The sequence below is a fragment of the Theobroma cacao genome, chromosome 6 (assembly GCF_000208745.1).
Source record: "Theobroma cacao cultivar B97-61/B2 chromosome 6, Criollo_cocoa_genome_V2, whole genome shotgun sequence".
NCBI classification, from domain to species: domain Eukaryota; kingdom Viridiplantae; phylum Streptophyta; class Magnoliopsida; order Malvales; family Malvaceae; genus Theobroma; species Theobroma cacao.
Window position 1 is genome coordinate 7,343,303 of NC_030855.1, and position 15,410 is coordinate 7,358,712.

Below are 15,410 nucleotides of genomic sequence, written 5' to 3' on the forward strand. Positions count from 1 at the left end.
GTCAAAAATGGGACATTAACTCGGTTAATTTTCCACTTTGTTTTTCTATCACATTTAACCATTTTTCATCATTTTCTCTTCATTTCTCTTAGAATAAAAATCAGTTCATCATCATTGTACATCACTGAATATTCAGCCAAGGGTGGGTATTGTGAAAATTTCATGCTTTCTTGCCCTATTTGATTTCTATACACATTTAACTAACTAAAACTACCAATTTAACTAAGAAACAAAACATAAAAATTTCAAAATCCTTCCCCTTGAAATTCGGCCAGCCCTTGGTATCACTTTTTGATCTCTCTCCTCAAGCATGCTAAATGGAAACAAAGGCATAGGAAAGGTAGAAATCAAGCTAGAGTCGAAAAATCTTACCGTTAGACGCGTAAACGGACGAAAAACGCGAATTCCCCTTTGAATTTTATAGTTTTCCTTTGGTTTTTCTCTTTTCTTCCTTTCCCCTCTATTTTCTCTCTTATTTTCTCCTTATGGCCGACCATCACCTGATGTGGGGTTTAAATGAGTTGATTTTTCTTTAAATAATATTAAATCATTAAAAAGTGCCATGTATCACTTTTCCATTGGCCCGTTTTTAAAATTTCGTCCTTTAAACTTCAATTTTTTCACCACTTAAAATACCATAGTTATTCATACCAAAAATAAATAAATCCTATGATTTTGACAAGTTTTGGGTGGTGAAAATTACGGTTTTACCACGGGGCGACAAAATTATCGTTTTGCCCCTATGTTTCGAAAATTGCCGAAATTGAAAATTTTCACTTCCTATCATTAAATTATACTCCAAATAGTTAATCTTGGTCAAAAATTTCACTCCATGATCAAATTATTATCTTAGGTGGCAAAATGACGATTTTGCCCTTGAATATCAAAATTTCTAATTTTACCCCAAATGAACCCTCGAACTCCGAACAATCATTTTTAGTCATTCCTGGACTATAAAATATTAAATTTCATCCTACAATTCCTATTTGAACTAGTTCGAGGTTAAATCAATTTAAGTGTACCGTTAGGTACAATATCAGGTTTCGTCTATTCTTAGGTGCTTTTCTAGCGTAATAACATGCTACTCAATGCATGTATGTCATGACATGTATTTATAGGGTCGGGTTTTACAATTCTACCCCCCTTAAAATAAAATTTTGACCTCAAAATTTCACTTACCAGATTCGACAAATAGATACGGGTATTGGTTCCTCATTTGATGCTCTACTTCCCATGTCATTTCCTCCATTCGAGCACTTTTCCACAACACTTTGACCATTGAAATACTCTTGTTCCTCAATACTCGATCCTTTCGATCCAAGATACTCACAGGTTGCACCTCGAACTTCAAATCGTCATGCAACTCGATCGGAGGTGCTTCGAGGATGTGAGAGGGATCTGGTACATATTTCTTAAGCATGGAGACATGAAAAACGTTGTGGATCCGATCTAACTCCGGAGGTAGTTCTAACTGATAAGCCACTGGTCCAATTCTCTCAATGATTCGGAATGGTCCAATATACCTTGGGTTAAGCTTTCCCCGTTTCGCAAATCGAATCACACCTTTCCACGGAGAAACCTTAAGAAAAACTCTATCATCGATCTCAAACTCCAAGTCTTTTCTCTGTTTATCTGCATAGCTCTTCTACCTATTTTGGGCTACCTTTAGCCTTTCTCGTATAACCTTGATCTTGTCATTAGTTAGATCGATCAATTCCACACTAACTAACTTTCTTTCACCCACTTCATCCCAACAAAGTGGAGTACGACATTTCCTTCCATATAAAGCTTCGTACGGTGCCATACTAATGCTAGACTGGAAGCTGTTGTTGTAAGCAAATTCCATTAACGTCAAGTGTCTATCTCAACTCCCAAGAAAATCCATGACACAAGCCCTCAACATATCCTCCATAGTTTGGATAGTCCTTTCTGACTGACCATCCGTCTGTGGGTGAAAAACAGTGCTAAATTTCAATTTGGTTTCGAGAGCTTCTTGAAATTTCGACCAGAGTCGAGAAGTGAATTGAGGATCTCTGTCTGACACTATAGAAACAGGAACTCCATGTAGCCTCACAATCTCATCTATATAGAGCTAAGCTAGCTTCTTAATAGAGTATGTACTATGGACAGCTAAAAAGTTAGTAGACTTAGTCAACCGATCTATGATCACCCAGATCGCATCCTTTCCCCTCTGTGTCCGTGGCAGTCCCAAAATAAAATCCATAGTTACATGCTCCCATTTTCACTCGGGAATAGGTAAAGACTGAAGTGTACCTGCTGGCCTCTGATGCTCCGCCTTAACTTGTTGACATACGAGACACTTTGCTATGAATTCTGCTATGTCTCGCTTCATACCTGGCCACCAATAATTCTCCCTGATAGTCCTATACATCTTGGTGCTTTCAGGATGTAATGCATAGACAGATGAATGGGCTTCTTCCATGATTGCCTGTCTCAACTGGTTTCCCTCAGGAACACAAACTCGGTCTCTAAACATCAAGACGTTACCCTCTCTGAATCTAAACTCACTGACTCCACTATCAGTCAATTTTTGAATTTCTTTTCTTAACTCATCATCAGACCTCTAAATGTCCTTAATTTGATTAAGTAATGAAGGTCGCACAATGAAGCTTTCCAATAAGGATCCATCATCACCATTTCTCAACTGGACCCCAAGAGATTTCATCTCTAATTCTGGAAAATAACAACTCTGAAGTGCGGCTAAAGACGATGAAGACCTACGACTTAAGGCATCAGCTACAACGTTTGCCTTTCCCGGATGATAGTCTATCACCAAGTCATAATCTTTTATCAACTCCAACCATCGCCTTTGCCTCAAATTAAGCTCCTTCTGAGTGAGCAAATATTTTAAACTCTTGTGATCCGTAAATATCCGACAATGCTCACCATACAAGTAATGCCTCCAGATTTTTAAAGCAAACACCACTGCTGCTAACTCTAAATCATGGGTAGGGTAATTTGCTTCATGCCTCTTTAGTTGTCTAGAAGCATAAGCCACAACTTTTTTATCCTGCATCAGTATGTACCCCAACCCCAACTTTGGGGCATCACTATATACTACAAATCCCTTACCACTCATAGAAAGTGTCAATACTGGAGTAGCTGTTAACCGATTCTTCAGCTCCTGAAATCGACTTTCACACACATCGTCCCACTTAAACTTAACTCTCTTACAAGTTAGACGGGTCAAAGGAGCTGCTATTAAGGAAAACCTCTAAACAAACCTCCGATAATAACCGGTTAATCTGATGAAACTACGAATCTCCGTCACTGTCTTAGGTTGCTCCCATTGTAAAATTGCCTCTATCTTCTTGGGATCAACATATATTCCAGCTCCCGATACTACGTGTCCCAAGAATACCACTTATTGTAACCAAAACTCACACTTCAAAAACTTTGCATACAATTGTCTTTCCCGCAAATTCTGTAATACTATACGCAAGTGGGTAGCGTGCTCATTATTATCTCTCGAGTAAACCAAGATGTCATCAATGAATACAATAACAAACTTGTCCAAGCAAGGGTGGAACACTCTGTTCATGAGATCCATAAAAATTGCCGTTGCGTTAGTTAACCCGAAAGGCATGACCAAGAACTCATAATGACTGTACCGAGTCTTGAATGCTGTCTTAGGTACATCCTGTTCTTTAATCCTCAACTGATGATACCCAGACCTCAGATCAGCCTTAGAAAACACTATAGCTCCCTGTAATTGATTGAAAAGATCATCAATCCTCGGCAACGGATACTTGTTCTTAATGGTCATTCTGTTAAGTTGTCGGTAATCTATACATAACCGAAGTGTACCGTCTTTCTTTTTCATAAATAAAATCGATGCTCCCCACGGAGATGTACTAGGGTGTATAAAACCCTTGTCCACTAACTCTTTCAACTGTATTTTCAACTCCTTCAACTCTGCCGGAGCCATTCTATATGGAGGAATAGAGATAGGGGGAGTACCCAGAAGTAAGTTAATGGTGAATTCGAACTCACGATAGGTAGGAAGTCCCGATAATTCATCAGGAAATACATTAGGGAACTCACTTACTACGCGGACATTCTCTAACTTAGGTTCCTCCCTCGATATATCAATCACGTGAGCCAAGTATGCTGGATATCCCTTTCGCACCAATTTCAAAGCTTTGAGGGTCGAGATTACACAAAACGGTAATACTCGATGCTTCCCCATAAATACAACTTCTGCTCCCTCTGAACTCTAGAGAATCACTTCTTTCTTAAAACAATCCACCTTTGCTCGATGAGTGGACAACCAATCCATACCCAAGATCAAATCAAAGTCCTGAATCTCCAAAGGGATTAAATCACCCATAAATTCTTCTTCCCCAACTTTAATACCACAGTCTCTATAATACATATTTCTTACTAACCGCTCGCCCAGAGGAGTATGCACTACAATATCTTCCTCTAATGGTGATAGGTTCCTATCTGAGAATGATGCAAATGATATGCTCACGTATGATCTATCAGAGCCTGAATTTATCAAAACATGTGCATCTCTATCAAACACAATCATAGTACCTATCACTATGCTAGGTCGAATCCAGGCTTCATCCTCAGTCACTGCAAAAACCCTGGGCAAAATCTGGGGCTGCGGTCTGGAAGATGGCTGCTCTGGGATATTACTCTCCATGCCTGACGGTATCACTGAGCCCTGTCTGGACTGTGATCCCGAAGTGTCTCTTCGGGGTATACTAGGACAAGTGGGAGAGTAGAAGTAGCTACTGTATCCCATCTCAACTGAGGACAATCTCTCTTGATATGCCCCTATTGGCCGCATTGAAAACACTTTACAGGCTTTCTACATGACCCAACATGAAATCCTCCACAATTACGACATTTGTCCAATCCTCCTGAAGTCCCCCCTGACTACTCATCACTAGCCGATCAAATCTAGAAGATCTCGACTGTGACTGCTGAGATGGAGGTCTAGTGGATACCACAGACGCTGAGGTAGTACTTCCTACAGTAGATGTCGAATCTCTGCCTCTCTTTGAAGGCTGACCCGGGAACGTAGGTGAATTTTTTCTCTTTGCAAACTCAGCTCGGATCCGTCTATTCTCAGTGGCGAGCTTCTCAACCCGTAAGGTTATTTGCACAACTTCCTTATATGACTCCTTGCCAGTCACTATCATACGCTCCCATATCTCATTACGGAGTCCCTTCTTAAAGTAGTTTACCTGGTCTTGCTCCAATCTCACCAACTCTAGTACATAAGACATCAGCTCGTTAAAACTAGTTTCATACTCTTCAATGGTCATGTTCCCTTATTTCAAGCTTAGAAATTCTCTCTTTTTCTCTTTCTAATGGAAATAGGTGTAGTACTGACCATCGAACTCTCGGAGAAAATCTGTCCAAGTCAGCGGTATAGGAGAGCGAGACTTTACTGAACTCCACCAAGTACGGGCTCTCTTCTCAAATAACCGTGTAGCCACCTTCAATTTCATCTCATCATCTAATCCCATATTTGCCAATGTCTTCGATACCTGAATAACCTAATCCCTAGCTGCGATCGCATCTAACTCACCAGTAAACGAGACGCAACCTAACTGTCTAGCTTCATTCAATTTCTTAGAAATGGAGACGTCCGGTGTCTGAGGTGGAATAGGAGGTGGTGGTGCTAGGGTTGTTATAGGGGAAACAGGGGGTGGAACTGAACCAGCCTGAGCCTGGCCTGTAAGAGCAGTGAGAAAAGCCACTAATGCTTGAGCTACCTCCGGTGACATGGCAAGTATGCCAGGAGCAGCAACAGGTGGTGGAGGAGGTACAAGAATGTCAGTAGACGCAATAATAGGAGTTTCTCTAAAAGAAGACACAACTGACTCTTCTTCTATGGAATCTAACCGACTCTGTCTGAGGTGACCTCTTCCCCTACCGGTAGATCTAGTGATAGGTGGTAGCTCACGTCGAGGAGGCATAATTATTTACAAAAAGAATGGAATTGATTTAGACGACTTAAGACTCTATATGCAACTACATGTAACTAACTAATCTTAACTGGGCCACACTGACATTGTAAATTATTTTAAAATAACTTTAAATCCAAGAACTTTAAAAATCAAAAACTTCTTTCAAAACCATAAGCTTTTAAACCGAAAGCTCTGATACCAACCGAATTGTCATGACCTGGAACCGTCGTGACGTCCCATGACAACCGTCGTGACGTCCCGATTGACACTCATTACCCGGAATGCCAATCGAAACCCCGCAAGGCTTACGTATCAGTTTCTTACCTTTCCTGTGAGCAATCGTTGTTAAACATTCCGTTTTAAACAATTACCAGTTGTTTCCGGCTCAAGTAAATCAAAAGACAAAAATTATTTTATTATTATTATTATTTTTTAAAAGGATTTATAGACAAATATTACTATTCAAAATATTGATTAAAATATAGCATTTTTTATATAAAACAATATTTATAGAAACACGAATAAGTAATCTTTTGTAACGTGGAAGTAAAATAAATTCATACATACAATAATTTACAAAGTTATAATGTACAATAATAATTACAATGACAAGTGGCCCATAAATACACCAAGTGTTGATGATACTAATCTATTGTCTGTGAGATAGAGGGGTTAACTGGAATCCTCGATAAAATCGGGTATCTACAACCTACCACAGGCCTGAAATATTTGGAAAGGAGGTGGGTGAGATTTTGAAATCCCAATGAGTAAACAGACATTATTATAAATATCTTAAGGCGAGTAAAATGGAGGCAAGTTTAAACAACAAATCACAAACCATTTCATAAGGTTTTCAATTTATTTCTTAAACCATAAAATATTTGTAATTTACCAAAACAGTTGTTGAGGCTTATGACTTTTATTAGAAATAGGGCTCAAGCCAAAAACTAGTCCTCGGGGATACCTTGACCGAGGTATCTAACCGAGTCTGCCAAAGTTGTTAAGATATTTACATGCTAAACACATGTTAGTTTTGAAAACAAGCCGTTCCTTGGCGTTGGTCGAGTTATACATTCACGTGGGGGTTCGACGTGAAGTGAGCTCTAACACTACCCCGGGAGTTACCCTCATCGCCTTTACAACATGAGTAACTATGCAACCGGATTTACCGTACCCTTCTAATAGGCAGTCCACAAAAACCCATCACTACAGTGACTAAACCCACCAATTTTAATAAAATTTAGACAATATAACGTGGCTTTTATTTATTTATCCAGCCTACATAGTAAAAGACAACTTACATAAATTCCCAATACAATTATAAAATATAGCCACATATACTCATATATCATAAGCCATTCATAGGAAAATATATTTTTCAAGACAATTGGCAGCCTCCAATTACTCAATTTCATGATCAAAAGTTTCTTATTTCAGATAATCAACACAATATATTTATTTGTCACATTTATTTCTAAAACATCAAAAGTCCCATTTTAATCTCATTTTCGTTTCATAAAATACATAAAGAGCATTTAAAAATAAACTCTAGATAATTTACAATAATAATAGGTTTACTCACAGTTTGTACAAATTAAATGCTTTCTAGGTGCCTCGATCACTATTCGTCGGGTACGACTTCCTTGCCTTTACCGGAAGGCTCTCCTCCTAGACACATTGCAAAAATTACACAATTCACCACATTGATGCTAAATCACTATATAATTGACTTAAATCCTATACTAATGCATGGTATGAAATGCAATAGCCTAAAACGGCTTAAACGCGGTATTAACCTATTTTTGGCACTTTACCCGATAAATTGCTAACGCGCTCCATTTTAGCTCTAAATTGTCCCATTTTCTCTCCAACATTTCTAACCATTAAATATCAGCCAATAACCTTCTAAAATCAACAAAATCAGCTCACTCCCTTCCTTGGAAAATTCGGCCAAAAATGGGACATTAACTCGGTTAATTTTCTACTTTGTTTTTCTATCACGTTTAATCGTTTTTCATCATTTTCTCTTCATTTCCCTTAGAATAAAATCAATTCATCATCATTGTACAGCATTGAGCATCCAGCCAAGAGTGGGTATTGTGAAAATTTAATGATTTCTTGCCCAATTTAATTTCTAAACACATTTAACTAACTAAAACTATCAATTTAACTAAAAATCAAAACCTAAAAATTTCAATTTCTCTCCCCTAGAATTTCGTCCAGCCCTTGATATCACTTTTTGATCTCTCTCCTCAAGCATGCTAAATGGAAACAAAGGCATAGAAAAGGTAGAAATCAAGCTAAAGTTGAAAAATCTTACCGTTAGACGCGTAAACGGATGAAAAACATGAATTCCCCTTTGAATTTTCTAGTTTTCCTTTGGTTTTTCTCTTTTCTTCCTTTCCTCTCTATTGTCTCTCTTATTTTCTCCTTATGGCCGACCATCACCTGATGTGGGGTTTAAATGGGCTGATTTTCCTTTAAAATAATATTAAATCATTAAAAAGTGCCATGTATCACTTTTCCATTGGCCTGTTTTTAACATTTCGTCCTTTAAACTTCAATTTTTTCACTACTTAAAGTACCATAATTATTCATACCAAAAATAAATAAATCCTATGATTTTGACAAGTTTTGGGTGGTGAAAATTACTGTTTTACCCCGGGGCGATAAAATTATCGTTTTGCCTTATATTTCGAAAATTACCGAAATTGAAAATTTGCACTTCTTATCATTTAATTATACTCCAAATAGTTAATCTTGGTCAAAAATTTCACTCCATGATCAAATTATTATCTTAGGTGGTAAAATGAAGAGTTTGCCCCTAAACATTAAAATTTTCAATTTTTCCCCAAATGAACCCTCGAACTCCGAACAATCATTTTTAGTCATTCATGGACTGTAAAATATTAAATTTCATCATACGATTCCTATTTGAACTAGTTTGAGGTTAAATCAACTCACGTGTATCGTTAGGTACAATACCGGGTTTCATCTATTCTTAGGGGCTTTCCTAGCGTAATAACATGCTACTCAGTGCATGTATGTCATGACATGTGTTTATAGGGTCGGGTTTTACAGTGGTCTTCCTAGAATAAGAGGAATTTCGATATCCTCTTCCATCTCAAGCATTATAAAGTCCACTAGAATGTACAACTTCTGAACTTTAACGAAGGCATCCTCTATAATCCTAACTGGATACTTGATTGCTCTGTTTGCTAATTGCAAGGTAATTGCAGTAGCCTGAATCTTTCAAATTCACGTTTCTTGAAAATAGACAAAGGCATTATTGAAACACTAGCACCCAAATTATACAAAGCTTTAGAAATTTTAAGCGCAAGGAATAGAAAATCTCCTTAGATCCTTAAGCTTTGGTGGAAGCTTATTCTAGATTATAGCATTGCACTTTTCAGTAAGTGAAACTGTCTTATAATCTTCCAATTCCACTTTTTATGTAGGATGTCTTTCAAAAACTTCACATAGCTTGGTATGCTTTCCAAGGCTTTTGCAAAAGGAATGTTGATGTGAAGCTTCTTAAATACTTCCAAGAACTTCTAGAATTGATGATCAAGCTTTTGTTTCCGAAAGTGCTAAGGAAAATATGGTGGTGGTGGTGGGTTTGCCTTTGTATCCTTCACTTGAACTAGCTTGTATGTATTCTCAACCTTTGTCTCATTCTCAACAGGCTTATGTTGAGCTTTAGATTGCTTGCTATTGCTTCCTACCTCTTTTTTGCTCCTAAAGGTGATTGCATTGCAATGATCCTTACCTTCTCTCCTAGGATTGGCTTTAGAATCACTAGGTAAGATCCTCTAAGGCCTATTATTGATGGCGTTGGCAAGCTGATCCATTTATGTCTCAAGATTTCGAATTGAAGCCGCTTGACTTTGAATGATGGTTGTTTGACTTTGAATGATGGCATCATTTTTTGCCAGGAATTGCATACGTAACTCTTCCATAGATGGCTTTTTCTCAAGTATAAGAGCTCTAACTTGAGGTGGGAATCTATGAAGAAAATTTGGATTTGAAGCTAATGCAGATCCCGGATTATTGCTCCAAGAAAAATTCAGATGAATCATTCACCAAGGGTTATAGATGTTGGAATATGGGTTGTTCTACTACTTATTGAAATTCCCAATAAACTGAATTGATTTAGAACTAGCCAGACAGTGATCGCTAGCATGCCCCTTTCCATAGTAGTCACAAGTAAAAAATGGGCTTTAAATAGTATGAACCCCTATTGAATCACACTTCTTAGTCAATGCCGTTACTTGTGCAGTTAATGCATTGATAGCATCCAGCTCATGAACACCAGCTACTCTTCTAGACATTGCTATCTTAAATAGCCACTGATAATTATATGATGTCATAAGAGCTCTTCCAATGGCTGCATCAATAGTAGTTTGAATATGATCATTCAAACCATTATAAAATGTTTATACCTGAAGCCACTTTGATAGACCATGATAAGGGCAATGTCGAAGAAAATCCTTGAATCTCTCCTAAGCTTCATACAATGATTCAGAGTCAAGTTGCATGAATGAAGTAATATCATTCCTCATCTTCGCTGTCTTGGCTAGAGGAAAGAACTTGGCTACAAACTTCTGAGCAAGATTATCCCTAGTCGTAATGGAACCAGTAGGAAGAGAATTCAAGCAAACCTTCACTTGTCCATCAATGAGAAAGGAAAAATTCATATTCTAATAGCATCATCAATAACTCCATTGAGTATGAAAGTGTTGCAAATCTCCAAAAAATTTGAAATGTGAGCATTTGGGTCATCTTTAGGTAGACCTCCAAACTGAACTGAAGTCTGGATCAATTGGATGATAGTCGGCTTTATATTTCAAAGTTGTTAGCTTGGATAACTAGCCTTTGAATGCTCGAGTGAAGACCTTGCACTAACAGAACAACCTAATCTCTCAAAGATTGATTATCTTCTATTAATTGCCTTTGAATTTGTTTCTCTCCTCGCTGTTCAACCATTGGTTTCATGTGAGTTGAAGTTTGTAAATTTTCTTTTCGAAGTCTTTGAAAGGTCTTTTTGGTATTTGGATCAAAAGGTAAAATCTCTAAACTTCTTATTCTTCACATACAATGACTGAAAGAACCTGAAATAAAAAAAAAAACAAAGCTTGAGTAAGACTAGTTTGCTTGGTTTTAATATTAGCAAAAAGTAGGAAACAATTCCTTGGCAATGGAGCCAAAAACTTGTTGTTGATTTTCTTCACTCAAGTGCACGTATCGGAACAAGTAATATAGAGGTAAATAGAGTTTCAAATCTCATAGAGAATTACACCAACTTAAGCTAAGTACTAAAATTGTGGCAAACTAATTTTATCCAAGTAATCAAAATTAAAAGATTAATTAAAAGAAAAATTAAACTAACAAACTAAAAATTAATAGTTGAAAAAAAAATTCACTAGAAATTCAATAGACTAAAAGCCTAGGATTATGATATCCCTGAACACTTCTTTTGAATCCTATTTCTCTCTCTAAACTTATTTCAATGGATTAAATTGCTAACTTAGAGTCCCAAGCTATTTACAAGTCTCTGTCAAGGTGCTCATAAAAATATCTATCTCAATTAATTTACCATATGTATATGTAAATTCAACTGAAGATATATTTATTAAGTTTGTGCTCTAATCTTGGCTACATGTGGCACATAGGTATATGTCTATCCTATATGCAAATCAAATCACCTAATCAACTAAGGGAAATTGAATACATGCTATTCCATTCATGGCCTAATATAAACCATTCATCAAGTTATATTTAGATATCCAAATCAATCTAATTGTTGACCAAACAATTAGAAGCATTAAACAAGCAATTGGAATAAACAACTCATATTCCATTGAAAATAAGAAAAAGAGAGATAAAATATTCAAATTACATGTTGAGTTCCATCATAATCCTAGAAAAAGTAAATTAGCTCACAATATTAACTAAAGACATCATCCAAAGAAAATTAATCATTGATCCAAGTCAAAGAAAATAAGAGAAAAACAGTAATAGAGAGAGAAACTAATAGTTTGAAACCTTTTGATCTCAACTCTCCCTCGAATTCTCTTGCTTTCTTTCTTTGTTTTTGGCTCTTTTTCTCCAAAATAGTTTCTTGTTATCACCCATTGAAAACCTTTGAAAAAGGTCCCTTAAATAGTCTTCAAAAGCCCTAGTTTTGAAAATCATATCAAAGTAGATTTTTGGTAACTCGTTTGGCATAGTGACGTGGCCTTAAGTGCTTGTATGGTTCACCAATTTCAACCAGCGCCATGGCCTTGCTTTACCAGCACCACTACACTATGCTCTCTGGTGTTATCATGGGGTGCTGGTGCATCTTGGTGCCGCAAGCTTGAGCAACTCAAGGCTACGGCCTTCACTTCCATATGCTACCTTGTGCAGAGCTACAGTAGTCTAGCCTCTTCTAATTCAATTTTGACATCAATTTGATCTGAACTGGGTGAAATAGTAAACATAAAAGTTGTAGCCCTATCTCTTAACTTTCCAATGGATTAAGAATCACATCAATTGGACAACTATAACTCAAGTTATGCTAAAAAAATCAGCATGTACAAATGAATCTATCACCATACTTGCACTGATTTTCATCAACTAAGGTCTTTTCATCAATTTTCCTACAAAAGCAATCAAATAAATAAAAAATAACTATAATTAAAGTAATTTAAAGAAAAATAACCTAAAATTAAATTGAACTAACTTAAACTAAACTAATCAACATATATTAAACTAAATTAAGAAAATAACTAAAATACTTCAATTTCGAACCTAAAATCTCAAAAACTTAACTGCTTAAGTCCCCAAATGTTACAAAATAACTTTATATAATAGAGTTATCTTGAACCAAATTACAGAATAACTATTCTATTCTATTTCTGTCTTATTCTATAAAATAGAATAATTATTTCATTATCTTTTATTCCATTCCATAAACCAAACATATCGTAAAGTTTTAATATAGTGCACAAGGTTTTTTCTAATGTTCAATAAGTGTTCATATTGTTATACATTAGAAATTTGGTTTAGTAATAAGTGCATGTATTTTTTTAAGGTTGAGTTTATTTTTTTTAATAAAATTAATAAAACTATAACAAATCAAGCTTGGCTTAGGATTCAAATCTAAAGTTTGAATTTTCATTTTTTCAATTGCAGTCCTAAAAAAATATTTTTAATAAGGTAAAAAAAATGATGTAGACAAGTTAATTCATAAGCAAGATTATAGATTGTAAAGGGGATTCTTGTGATAATGAAAAAAAGTGCTGCAAATAGGTAAAATAGATGTATCGAAGGCAACAGAGAGGCAGATTTGAGCAGTTCCTAAAGTACTTAACATCGTGGCAGGTGGAATGGAATATGTGAAGATTTAGTGCATAGAAGAGAATTAGAGTACTGGTTATGAATAAGTAAAGAGTAAGCGAGCCGCAAAGTAACCATACATTCAAAGTAGTATAATAAGATTGAGAATAGATAGAGGAAGGAAAGTAGTAGAGTGACGTTGAGAAGGACTAAACAAAAGATGGTTAGAAAGGGAATAGGTGGTCGTGGGGTGTAAGGTAAGTTCACTCGTGCTTTTACTCTATCTAGAGGTACTTAAGATATCCTTTCTAAGATGCAAATTTGCTCGAAATAAACCTTTTCTCTATTTACCTCCTTATTGGGGTATTCCTTCTACCAAAGTGAGTGACTCCCTTTTGTCTAAGAACTATATTATTGGTCCTTCGTGTAGCTTTAACCAATGTAACAAAGATTGGAAAAGGTAGGTTCTCTAAGTGTGGCTTATACTCATCAAACATATGAATATCTTCACTGCAGTCAAATGTGATTCCTTGGGACATGTTTGGAATCTTGCACATACGCAAACATTAAACAAAATGTTAGGTCTACTTGCAATTAAATAAAGAAATGAGCCACTCATACCTTTATAGTGTTTTTGATCCACATCTTTTCCTTTCTTATCTTTGTCAAGCTTTATGGAAAGAATTATAGGAGTTCTAATTGATTTTAGATTCATCACACCAAATTTTTTCAACATTTTCTTAGTGTATTTTTCTTGGTTGATAAATATTTCATCCTCAAATTGCTTGATTTGTAGACCCATGAAGAATTTTAGCTCTCCCATCATGCTCATTTCAAATTTACCCTACATTTCCCTAGCAAAATTCTCACACAACTTTTCATTAGTGGCACCAAATACTATATCATCAACATATATTTGAACCACAATCAAATCATTTTTGTTTTTCTTTATGAAAAAAGTATTTTCTACACTCCCCTTGAGTATCCTTTCTCAATAAAAAATTTCAAAAGTCTTTCATACCAAGATCTAAGAACTTGTTGCAATCCATATAAAGCTTTATCTAATTTAAAAACATAATCAATTTTTTCAAAATGTTTAAAACTAGGAGGCGATTTGTAACACCTCTAATTTTCGATGTAACCTAAGTTAGCTAAGAATGATTTATGAAATATTTTGAGTCTTGAGGACTTTGATGATATGTTAAGTATGCCTAGTGCATGGGAGTATGTATATTGACAATTAGGCAAATTTTTTTGAAAATATGTTATAAATCCTATGGCTTGAGATTTTGATATGAATTTGGTGTTATGTTTGAGGATATATGCGTATGGATTGGAGTTATATGAATTGTTTGTAGTGTGATATCTACAGAGAATGATTTTGGGGTGACAAGTTTGGATTTTCGAAAGTTTGGAAGCTGAAAATCTACCTACATGGAAAAATGTATTGATACATTCCCTAGTGTATCGATACATTCTTGGCAAGATAAACAACATAAGGCATATAAGGGATTTTCTATCAATACATTCAAGGATGTATCGATAGATTTGAGTAAGGATAAATATCTATTGATACATTATCCAAATGTATCGATAAATTTGAAGCAGAGAGCACCTAGGGAAACATTCCTCTCATTATTGATACATTTTCTTGAAATCTTTGCAAATGTATCAATACATCCTTAGGCATGGGCAAAAATAAAAAAGGTTTCGGGCAATCCACCCATTTTAAAACAAACCCTAACTTTCCTTTTCTCTTGACCACTCCAAACCTTAACCTCCCAATTTGATTTTTAGAGCCATTTGGAGTAGATTGGAGCTTTGGAAATGATTTTAGAGGTAAGATTATATGTTTTTATTGATTGGTTTTAAATTTAATCGATTAATAATCTAAAATTTCAAGTTTTCCAGCTTTGATAAATCCCCTTTGATTTTGCTAGAACTTGGAGCGTAGATTGGTGCAATCTAGCTTCTAAGGTATGGGTTTAGCTCATTGTTGAAGAATCTGAGCTTGAATGTTGGATTACTAAGAAATTAGTTTTTTATGAAAAGTTGAAGAATTTTCTAAAGCTAGGAAATAATTAGTTTGGTGAAGTTTTTGCTGTGTTGATGTGTTTAAAGGGGAAATCGGAGTTAACTAAC